The 10,672-nt window shown below is 43.9% G+C and overlaps 1 protein-coding gene across 1 annotated transcript in view; it reads right to left on the bottom strand.

Moving 5' to 3' along the window:
- Positions 1 to 10,672, bottom strand: part of BMPER (BMP binding endothelial regulator) — a 534,092-nt gene that overhangs the window by 238,449 nt on the left and 284,971 nt on the right. The window lies entirely within an intron of this gene.

Below are 10,672 nucleotides of genomic sequence, written 5' to 3'. Positions count from 1 at the left end.
TCAAATGCTCAAGCTATTGGTTTATTTGAGAATGAAGACAAGATCTTGAAATACCTTTTAATATATAGTAGGGGTCCTGATAATAAGAGTCCAGCAGATTTTTTTCCCCACGGGTACATAAGAACTGATCCTACTCCAAAGCCCTACAATGGGGAGGGGCAAAAGGGATTGGCCTGGGTGTGTGTAGAAAGGCTGTTCTTTTTAATTTATACAATTTAATTTGGTAGTGAATTTGTTGAGCATAGTTGGCTCAGTGTCATAGTGAGATTTGCTGTCAAATCTCACTATTGTTAGAGGATTTAGTTGAAGTGAAAAATATTCTTCTTAAAGGCTGTAGGTAGATATGCCTTGATGTTGTTAGGAATGTCTAATAATAATGTACTCTTAATAATGTCACTCCTAATAATAATGTATTCTTTATATTCTGTACCTTTATCCTTGTTGCAAGAACTTTACACATTTGTGTGAAGTTTTTCCCACTAATTTGTACCCACAATTACCTTATCAAGGAAGATTCACTCAATATTGCACCCACAATCACCCAATCAAGGAAGACTCACTCAATATTGGGTAATATTTCAATAACTAACTCAAGGTTTATTGGAACATTCTCTAAAGAAGGTTATCTTCCCTGCCTAAATGGAGAATTAAGCTAAATCTTCCTTATGTCCGGTCTGATGCTATTGTGTATTGCAACATAACACAGAAGCAATTATGCTGTGGAAGACCCATTAGAATGCAAGTACAAGTCATGAGCATTTAAATGAGCAAATGCACTGCTTATTTTTAAGAGTAGTTACAGGACATGTTTGTATTTTGGGGGTTACCAGTCAGGGGTGGGATTCAATTTTTTTAACAACTGGTTATGTGGGCATGGCTTAGTTGGTGGGTGTGGCTTGATGGTCATGTGACTGGGTGGACGTGACTTGGTGGTCATGTTATTGGCTGGGCGTGGTCAACTCAACATCACTCACATTGATGCATGCATCTCCTCGCCTGGCCTCTCATGACTGTGGGGATGCTGCAACAGTTGTAAGTGTGAAAAATGGTCATAAGTCATTTTTTTCAGTGCCATTGTAACTTCGAATGGTCACTCCACACAAGCAAAGTACCAGCAAAGGAGGGGGAAAAAACTTCAGAGAAGTTCCTGAGATAGGAAGTCTAGTCCTGCCAAGAATGTAATAAGGGTTAACAGAGAGGCAGTTTCTGTAAGGAACACCAGAATGTTTCCTTCCTGCCTTCCTTACAGGATTAGGCCAGAAATTTCTTCTAACAACTGGTTCTCTGAATTGCTTAGCATGTTAAAAACCAGTTCTACTGAATAGGTACAGAGTGGTAGAATCCCACCCCTGTTACTAGTTCCCTAACTATAATGAAAGCAGAGGGAGAACCTTCTCTTTTGACTAGTGTTCAATAAGTAGCCAGAGTCAACCTCACCAAGAAGTCAGGTGAAAGATCAGACCTTTCTGAATCATAACAATCTCCTATTCTGCCAGTTCTATGGGGTGGATACTGATCTCCAGCCAGATCACAGTGGCCTGCTTCCTGAGACCCACATATCAAGCATTACTGACAAGTAAACGGTAGAATAAAAGTACTACTTGACTTGTTCTATTTCCCAGGGGTAGGATTCTACTGGCTCTGTCCAGTTCTATAGAACCCCTTATTAACTTTCTAAGCAGTTCGAAGAACCGGTAGTTAGAAGCAATCTCCTTTTGTTTTTTTTCATCCTTATTACATTCTTGCCAGTACGCCTAGACTTCCTGTCTCTGGAGCTTCTGAGGCTTGACTTTCTTAAAGGGGAAGGGTTATTCTCATACACACTGCCAGGAATGGGATATCACTCCTCCTACTGATGTGATAGAGCTGAGTCTGCCACCATGAAAACAATCAGCCTTGGCTGCTCATCATCTTTTTGACTCAGCTCTTGACTTAGAGCTTTGTCTCTGGAAGATTGTCTGAGCTTAAAATGAGTTGGAAAGAGTTTTAAAGTGTTTGAAGGAGTGTTTTCTTTGCCTTCGTGGTTTGCTGCTGCTCCTGGGACTCCGGTTTGAGCAAAGCTTCAGGAGGCCGGGAACCTGACCTCAGGTGGCATCAAGGCTTTGGCGCTGCTTCATTAAGGGGCTGTGACTACAGGGAACATTCTAAAGAGTCTCCCACACAGCCCGAAAGTCGGATCGTGTTGCTGCGCTGCTGCTTATCTCCCCACTTTACAGCTGAATCCAGGGTTTGTTATCGCTGCTTCGCAGCTGTTTCAGCCAGTGCAAGGTAGCTTGGGGCCTGCAAGCTGTCACCTTCCTTATTGAACTGGGAAGGTGACAAGACTGTTTCTGGGCTGCCGCACATGGTAGGCGGCCATTTTGGGAGACCGGGTGGCCACCTTGTCTCTTCAGGAAAGGTTTGTGGATCGGGCCTCACAGCTTTAAGGCTCATTTGGCCCTTGCTACAGGCTGCACTTAACATGGGGAAACTCACAGCGCCTCTTGTGCCTGCCCTGTTTGCATGATAGAAATGGAAGCCACACAGGCAGGCTCTAAAGGGCCAGAAGAACCTCTCAATTCTCAAGCCCCTGCTAGAAAAAAGAGAAGACAGAAGGGACATTCTACTAACAGAGAAATGGCTGCTAAGTTCAAGGCCAAAGCCCTAGCTCCAAAAAAGACTTCCAAATCAGAGCTTAGGGCTGAGAAGAGAAGACATTCTGCTTTAGAAAAGCAGTTTGAGAAGACCTTGGCACAGATGAGAGATCAGATGCAACAGGCCTCCCAAACTGGGGAACTGCCTGATATGTCTGCAAGAGGGGGAGAAATGGCTCCCACCTCTGCTAGTCACCTTTTAGCTTGGTCTCCTGAGAGGGTGGAGGAGGAGCTTATGCCACAGGATTTGAGTAGGATAGGCCCTTCTTCCAGACAAGCAGCCTGGGGCCCAGGTCCATCTTTTCCCATAGGTCACTTAGTCCAAGGAGTCACAGGCCTAGTCCTGAAGCTACAAATACTTCCACAGCTGCTGGAATTCACCCACCAGACCCTCCCTCAGGGCACAGGCTTGAAGATATCAAGGATATGGTGGCTGTTGCCATCAGACAGGGCATACCTGAGGGATATAATCAACTATTTTGCCCTCAAGGGGGGGCAGTCCTTGTTTTCTTTCTTATCCCAGGGGGTCTCTTCATCTTATAGAAGTTACCCTAGTCAGCAACCAGCTCATTCAGATTGGGGGGGAAGAGGAGGAAGGAGATTATACTAATCCTTCTGATCACAGTCATTCCTCACACTCTGAGGAGGAGGATGGTGAAATAGTGGATCACAATATGTCTGAGGAGGAAGAGTTCAGAGCTGATCAACCTTCCTCTACTGGGGTTTTCAAACTTTCTCTCTTCAAACCTCTCTTGCACAAAGCCTTGGTTATGGCGCAATTGACACCAGAGGAAGTGGCCCCAGAACCTCAGATGGCCCCTCCAGGCCACAGTGATTCTCTGTTCACCAAACCAATAGTTCACACAAAAATTCTCCCTTCCTTCACTATATTCCTTGATTTAATTAAGGAACAGGGTGCCTCCCCTGGGTTTGGTCCACGGCCTTCTTCGCATGATAGGCATTTTTCCAATGTGGGCCCTGCCTTAGCCAATGCCCTGATTGTACCTTCAGTTGATGCCCCAGTGGTTGCCTTGTTCTCCTCATCGGGCATGCCCACTGAACCTGAGGATGTGCTGAAGGCAGAAGATAGGAGATCTGATCAAACCCTCAAGCGCACCTACCAGGCTGCTGCTTGGACTATCAGGGCATCTACAGCAGCCTCATTTTTCATGAGATCTTCATTACACTGGCTCCAGCAACTACAAGAGAGGCTCCCAGCCATTGATTTCAGGGTGCACCAGGATCTTAACAAGATAATTGCAGCTGTGGAATTTATGGCAGGTACAACCTTGAACTTTGCCAAGTTTGCCTCCAGGCTTCCTCTGTAGTGGCCAGATGGCTCCTTTGGCTGCAGAATTGGCAGTCAGATGCGTGTCGTAAATGGAAGTTGGCGCCGGCCCCCTGCTCTGGAGATAAGCTGTTCAGCAACGCACTGGAGCCTTACTTGGTTGAAACCAAGGATAAGCATAAGATTCTCTCTATGACAGGAAAGAGATTGGAATCATCCTAGTCTATACTATCAGTCTCCATCCTTCAGGTCTGAATCCACAATGCGATTCTCCAGAGGCCGGAGATTTATCCCGCAATGCCAAGAACAATGTCCTGAGGCTTCAGGCAGACAACAACAGGCACCTGGTAAACGGCCCTTTCAAGGGGGAGGAGGTCGGTCATTCCGATGCGCAAAGTAAAGACCCTATTGCCCCCCCCCCCATCAGAGGCCACTTGGCCCTTTTCATCTCTAGATGGGAGAAGTCAACATCAGACACCTGGGTACTTAAAACAGTGAGGTTTGGCCTACAGCTTGAATTTCTATCTCCACCCCCACAATTTTTCATTCTATGCCCTATGTCAAGGGACAGCTCTAGATGGGCCCTTGTGGAATTGGCCATTCAACATCTGGTCAAAATTTGGGCCATTGAGCCAGTTCTGATGGAACAACGAGGACTGGATTTCTACTCTTGCCTCTTCATGATCCCGAAGGCCTCTGGGGGGTAGAGGGCCATCCTTGACCTAAAATTCCTAAACAAATTTATTCCATACAGGTGCTTTAAAATGCAAAATCTGCATTCCATTCTAGAGAGCATTCAAGAGGGCAATCTCCTTTCCTCCACTGATCTCACAGAGGCTTACCTCCATATTCCTATCTGGCCTCATCCCCGCCAGTTTCTCCATTTCTGTTACCACTGTTGTCCATTTCCAGTACCAGGCCCTTCCCTTTGGTCTTTCATCGGCACCCAGGATCTTTACAAAGGTGCTGGCAGCTCTAGCGGTTTCACTGAGGTTTATTCCTGTGAGGATCCAGTGCTGATCCAATCGCAGTCGGTTGGATTGGCCCATTGAGACCTTTGCATCATGCTGCAGTGCCCGTGCAACCACAGCTTCTCGATCAACCTGAAGAAAAGCCACCCCTCCCCTACAACCCGGCTGTTGTATCTCTGGGTGATCATCAATACTTCCCGCTGCCAAGTTTTTCTCTCCTCAGACTGCGGAGAAAGCCTCAACACCCTTGTTCTCCAGATCTGATACCAGTGCACCATGCCCTTGTCTTTCCTGTCTCAGCTCCTGGGGAAGATGATCTCCTGCATTGGCATGTTCCCATGGGCCTGCCTTCATGCCCGTGTGCTCCAGTGCTTCCTGCTGCCATTTCAATGGGCAGGCACCAGCCACTCATCCATCAGAGTGCCAGTTCCACCACAGGTCCTTCGTTCCTTCAGGTAGTGGCAATCCCAGACAGTTTGGCAGGGCCTCCCCTTCAAGGAGCTGGACAGGGTCCTGCTCACTTCCTGCACCAGTCTTCAAAGCTGGGGAGCCCATCTAGAGGGCAAGATAGCTCAAGGCAGCTGGTCTCAGGGAGACAGAGCCTGCCCCATAAATTGGCTCGAACTCAGGGCCGTCTTCTTGGCCCTGAAGCATTTCCAACACAGGGTGGTGAGTCACCACATTCTAGTCATGATGGACTATGTGGCCGCAAAGGCCCATATCAACAGATGGGGGGGACCAGTTCCAGGGCCCTCATGAGGGAGGCAGAACTCCTGAGGAGATGGACAGAGAGACATCTTCTGTCCATCAGGGTGGATCACATATCGGGGTCGACAATGTACAGGCAGACTGGTTGAGTCAGTCCCAGGTAGATCATTTGGAATGAAGCCTCCATCCTTCATTGTTTCTGGATTTGTCCCACAGGTTCGGTACCCTGGCTGTGGACCTCTTCGCCACTCCCCTCAATGCTCAGGTAAGCAGATTCTTCACCAGGTTTTCGACCCAGGGAGCGGAAGGGACCAACGCACTTCAGAGTTGCTGGCCTCCAGGTCTCCTTTATGCCTTTTCCCCTGTTCCAGTAATTCTAACTATAATCCAGAAGTTGTTGGAGGAGAAGGCAGAGTTGATCCTCCTGACCACCCATTGGGCCAGGAGACCCTAGTTTGCAGATCTGGTGAATCTATCTGTAGCTTGGTCAAGGAGGATCCCGGACAACAGAATCTCCTTGCAGCAGGGGCCCTTGATCCACCTGGACCATCAGTGGTTCCAGTTAGCCACTTGGCACTTGAGTGGCAATCTATGAGAGAGGCCAATTTTGCTGAATGGTGTTGCTGATCAACACCATTCAGGCCTCCTGCAAGCCTTCCACCTCGCACATCTACAATACTACCTGGAAAGTCTTCTGTTCCTGGGCAGCTAAGTCGGCAATTGTGCCTTCCTCAGCATCTGTTGCGGAGGTGTTAATGTTTTTCCAGGACAGGCTCAATAAAGGCCTCACTCCTAATACTCTTCACTGCCAAGTGGTGGCTCTTTCCTCTGTTTTGTCCTGGGAGGATTTTGATTCCTTATCTCATCATCCCTCTATATGCAGGTTTCTATGGGGGGCAGCTAACCATCCTCCTGTGGTTCACAGATTTCCCATGTGGGATCTCCCTAAAGTTCTACATGCCCTTATGGGTCCTCCCTTTGAGCCCCTTAAATCAGTGTCTCTCCAACTCATGGTGTTTTTGGTGGCCATCATTTCAGCCAGGAGGGTATTGGAGTTAGTGGCCCTCTCCATTAGACAGGATCTTTGTGTGTTCCATGAGAACAGGATGGTATTGAGGTTAGATCTCACATTTGTTCCTAAGATAAACTCCTGGTTTCACCAGGTGCAAGAGGTTGTTTTGCCAAATTTCTGCCTCAGACCACAACATGAGTTGGAGCACAGGTGGCATAAGTTGGATGTAAGGCAGGCCCTCAAGATCTACATCAAGAGGATGGCTGAGTTTCAGAGATTGGAGGCCATATTTGTGTCATTTCATCCCACCTCATTGGGGACCAAAATGGCTCCTACTATGATTGGGAGGTGGATTTGGACTTGCATCTCCAAGGCATACCAAGCTTTGTCCCTGCCAGTTCCTATGAACATCACAGCTCACTCCATTAGGAGTGCGGCTACTTCGGCTTCCTGGTCTTCTCAAGCTTCGCTGGAGGAGATTTTCAGGGCTACTACCTGGGCATCTCCATCACCGTTTATACATCACTATATGTTGGACTCGTTTGCTTCAAACGACCCTCCGATGGGCATGCGGGCTTTGGTATGTCCCATTCCTGGACTCTCTTAGCAGCATGTATGAGAATGGGTGTTGGTAGAATTACCTGAGAATGCCCTTTCTATATACCCTGCAAGAGAGTCCAGCCCCACCCTAGTTCATCTGGGGGGGGGTTGTTTTGTTGTTGTTTATTTGTTTATCTTCCAGAGATACATTATGTCTGTCAAGAATCTTTGCCTAAAAGATGGCGAGCAGCCAAGGTTAATAGTTTTACAGGGGCAGACTCAGCTCTATGACATCAGTAGGAGAAGTCATATCCCATTCCTGGACTCTCTTGCAGCATATACAGAAAGGGCGTTCTCAGGTAATTCTATCAACACCTATTTTAAGATTTTTACACTGCTGTTAGGAGGAAATACTTCCCTGGATAATCAGCCCTTTGAAGAAATAATTGAATAATGAAGCAGAGCTTTTAGTGACAGGGAACCAAGATGAGTGACATTCAGCCAGGCTTCTTGGCTAGCTAGAAAGATTGACATTCAAACATGAGTTTACATATCCTTTCTGAGTTTTGGTCTAAAACTGGTTTTTGATGAAGGTTAATTCTGGGCTTGGTGACATTTAATCCTGTGTTTATTGATGGGATAATTTTCCCTATTCAGCTTCAACAAGCAACAGCTACTATTGTGATTTAATTATTTGCATTGTGTTTGAATTTTTTTCTGCTCCATGGTTTCTTTTTCTATCTGGGGAGGGGGTCTTCCTCACTGCTTTAGTACTATCTGGCACTGTCCTTTTGGGGTATACTTCCAAGAGGCAGGATGCAAGCTTGGCACTGATTTTTTTCACGGACTTTCTCGGGGGCATGTGACCTTTCCTTAAATCTGGATGATTTCCTTAGAATATCTTGTGAGGTGAGTGAGACCTGCTGGTATCTTTAAGTGGTGCAAATGGATCTAAGGATTGCTTTTCCTGGATGTGCTTTTTCTCAAAAGCTTAAATGACCTCTCTGTTAAAGGGTTTCACTTTATGAGCAAGAGGTAGCTGATTGATAGTTATCACTGCATTTTAACTATTTTCATTCCTCAAGGTGCTCTGACCCCCTGCCTGATTTGTAACTCTGGCTTGCAGGTATTTTTAATCTAATGATTGGTATTTAGGGTAGTTTTTTTCAAGCAAAGAAGCTTTTTGTATTTTTATACAGGTAATCCTTGACTTACAACAGTTCATTTAGTGACCATTCAAAGTTACAATGGCACTGAAAAAAGTGACTTATGACCATTTTTCACACTTATGACCCTTGCAGCATCCCCGCTGTCATGAGAGGCTAGGCGAGGAGAAGTGCCCCTTGACATGAGTGATGTCAAGTTGGCCATACCCACCCAGTCACATGAGCACAAAGCCACACCCACCAACTAAGCCACACCCAGAGAACTGGTTGTTAAAAAAACTGAATCCCACCCCTGGTTAATACACAACCTCATTGTTGAGATTTTGGTTATAGATATTAGAAGTGTAATAATGATTGTTATTTAGTTCTTATATTCTGGTACCTGCTCAATATTTTCAAAATTATTCATCCGTGCTGCTTCTGCCAATAATATTTTAATGCAGTGTAAAATAGAAGACTTAAAAAGAAAAACCAGGGAATTTACAATAGCCATAGACCAATATAACTTTCAACAATTAAGGATACTGCAGTGGAAACAGCATTTGATTGGAACCAGAGAAAACCCCGAGGTTTGTTTGGTCTCTCAAACACAACCCTCATTTATTTGATCTGCCAAACACAATTGCCCCATAAATAAATAAAAGTTTAACTGCAAGGTAGTTGCAACCTGGATGAAAATGTATTCTTATTAAATTATAAAGGGAATACAAGAGAAGAAAATAAGAGATCATTAAAGTAAATGTAAATTTCTATATTTAACTTTGAATTGGATTCAGCCTAAATAATTCTTCATTCATAATTGTAACATCTATTAAACAACAAATAGCTTGTAACATCCCTTCTACAGAACTGATCCAGATCACCAAAATCAGAATACAAAGGATAAGCAAAAATCATTAAAACAAAACTAGTTCAATAAAACTTCTAAAAAATAATATCAGCTTAGTGTTTAAGTCTTTTAAAATGTAAGTGTTTTTACTATATATTTAAATTGGTTGCAGAGGATTGATCAACTATTTTGATGCTGTTGGTCAAGTGTCACCTTTTGGTGTCCTCATAATCACACAGTGCTTTGGTTCATGATAGAAAAGAAATTACAATGGTCTCATACTACATTGTTAAACATCCAGCTAATGGGATATGAAGGATATGGTCAAAGAAGTTAAGATGGCAATTGCAATGGGTGATTGAAATTCTGTCTGTTTTTGCATTACCATCTTGACTTTCTTTTTTTTTTTAACCATACCTTGCAAATCTCCTGCATCCAGCAGACCTGCGATATCTATGCTTCTGCTTTCCATACACTTTGAACTGCAACTCCTAGAATTCCCAATGACTTTGCCTATAGTTTAATTAATACATCTGAAGAATAACAATGGAATATGGCTGCTACAGATATATTTGGCCCACAGAAATTTAGGAACAAGGAAAAATATTTATTTTATAGGAAAAAATACGAAGGACTAAAAGTTTATATATCTCTAGTCCATCAAGCATGTCATGGCAAAACTTGACTGTTGAATCTTGGCAAGCTATAAGAGTCACTGTTTAGCTACAGAGGCACATAATTTTCTGCATCACTTCATTTTAAATTATTCCAAACTGGGAGGGACTTAGGCAAGCAGAGAACCTGAGACACAAAAAAATCAATAGAATTCAATTCAAACAGGACATTTCCACCCAAGTTAATATCTTTCAACTCTTGTTGATTTAAATGGGAGTTAATCACTTGCTGAAATGAACTATAGCTTATTCTATCCTGCTTCAGGCCCGAAGACATTCTGTCTATTTGCTGAATGATAGCATTCTCTGCCAGATATGTAAGCAAATCATACAGTTGATTGTCTCTGGACTTGCAGACTAGGTTTGGTGAGTGGATATATTAAATATCATATCCACTGGAAGGAATTCTAAAATATTTTTGGACTTCTTTTATGGTATTTACTATCTCACATGCCATAACAGAAAAGAACAAAATTACTGCTTTCCATGATGATCCTGTCTCAGGGTAGAAAGCCCTGATACTCAGTGCCGCTTTCTGTGTAAAATCAACTGGGAAATGAAGGGCGAAACACCTGGGCAGTCCAAGTGAATTCCAAAGTATCCAGATGTAATGTGTTCTTGGGGCATACAAAATGTTCACACAGAACTTCAATTAACATTAATTCTCAACCAATTTATAAAAGTACTGACATACTTTGTTCTATTCTTACTCATGGCTTCCATTAAATTTACGATATATATTAAAATCAACTGTTACAAGTCAATTGCCAAGGAAATCTTTATAACAATGAAAGATAAATTAATAATTAATTTGTGGAACAAATTAATGTATTAATGCATGAATGAATGAA

The sequence above is a fragment of the Pseudonaja textilis genome, chromosome Z, assembly GCF_049901715.1.
Source record: "Pseudonaja textilis isolate UNSWEBS1 chromosome Z, rPseTex1.2, whole genome shotgun sequence".
Lineage (NCBI taxonomy): Eukaryota > Metazoa > Chordata > Lepidosauria > Squamata > Elapidae > Pseudonaja > Pseudonaja textilis.
The sequence above is the reverse complement of the archived record's forward strand: the minus strand, read 5'-3'. Positions and strand labels throughout refer to the sequence as shown.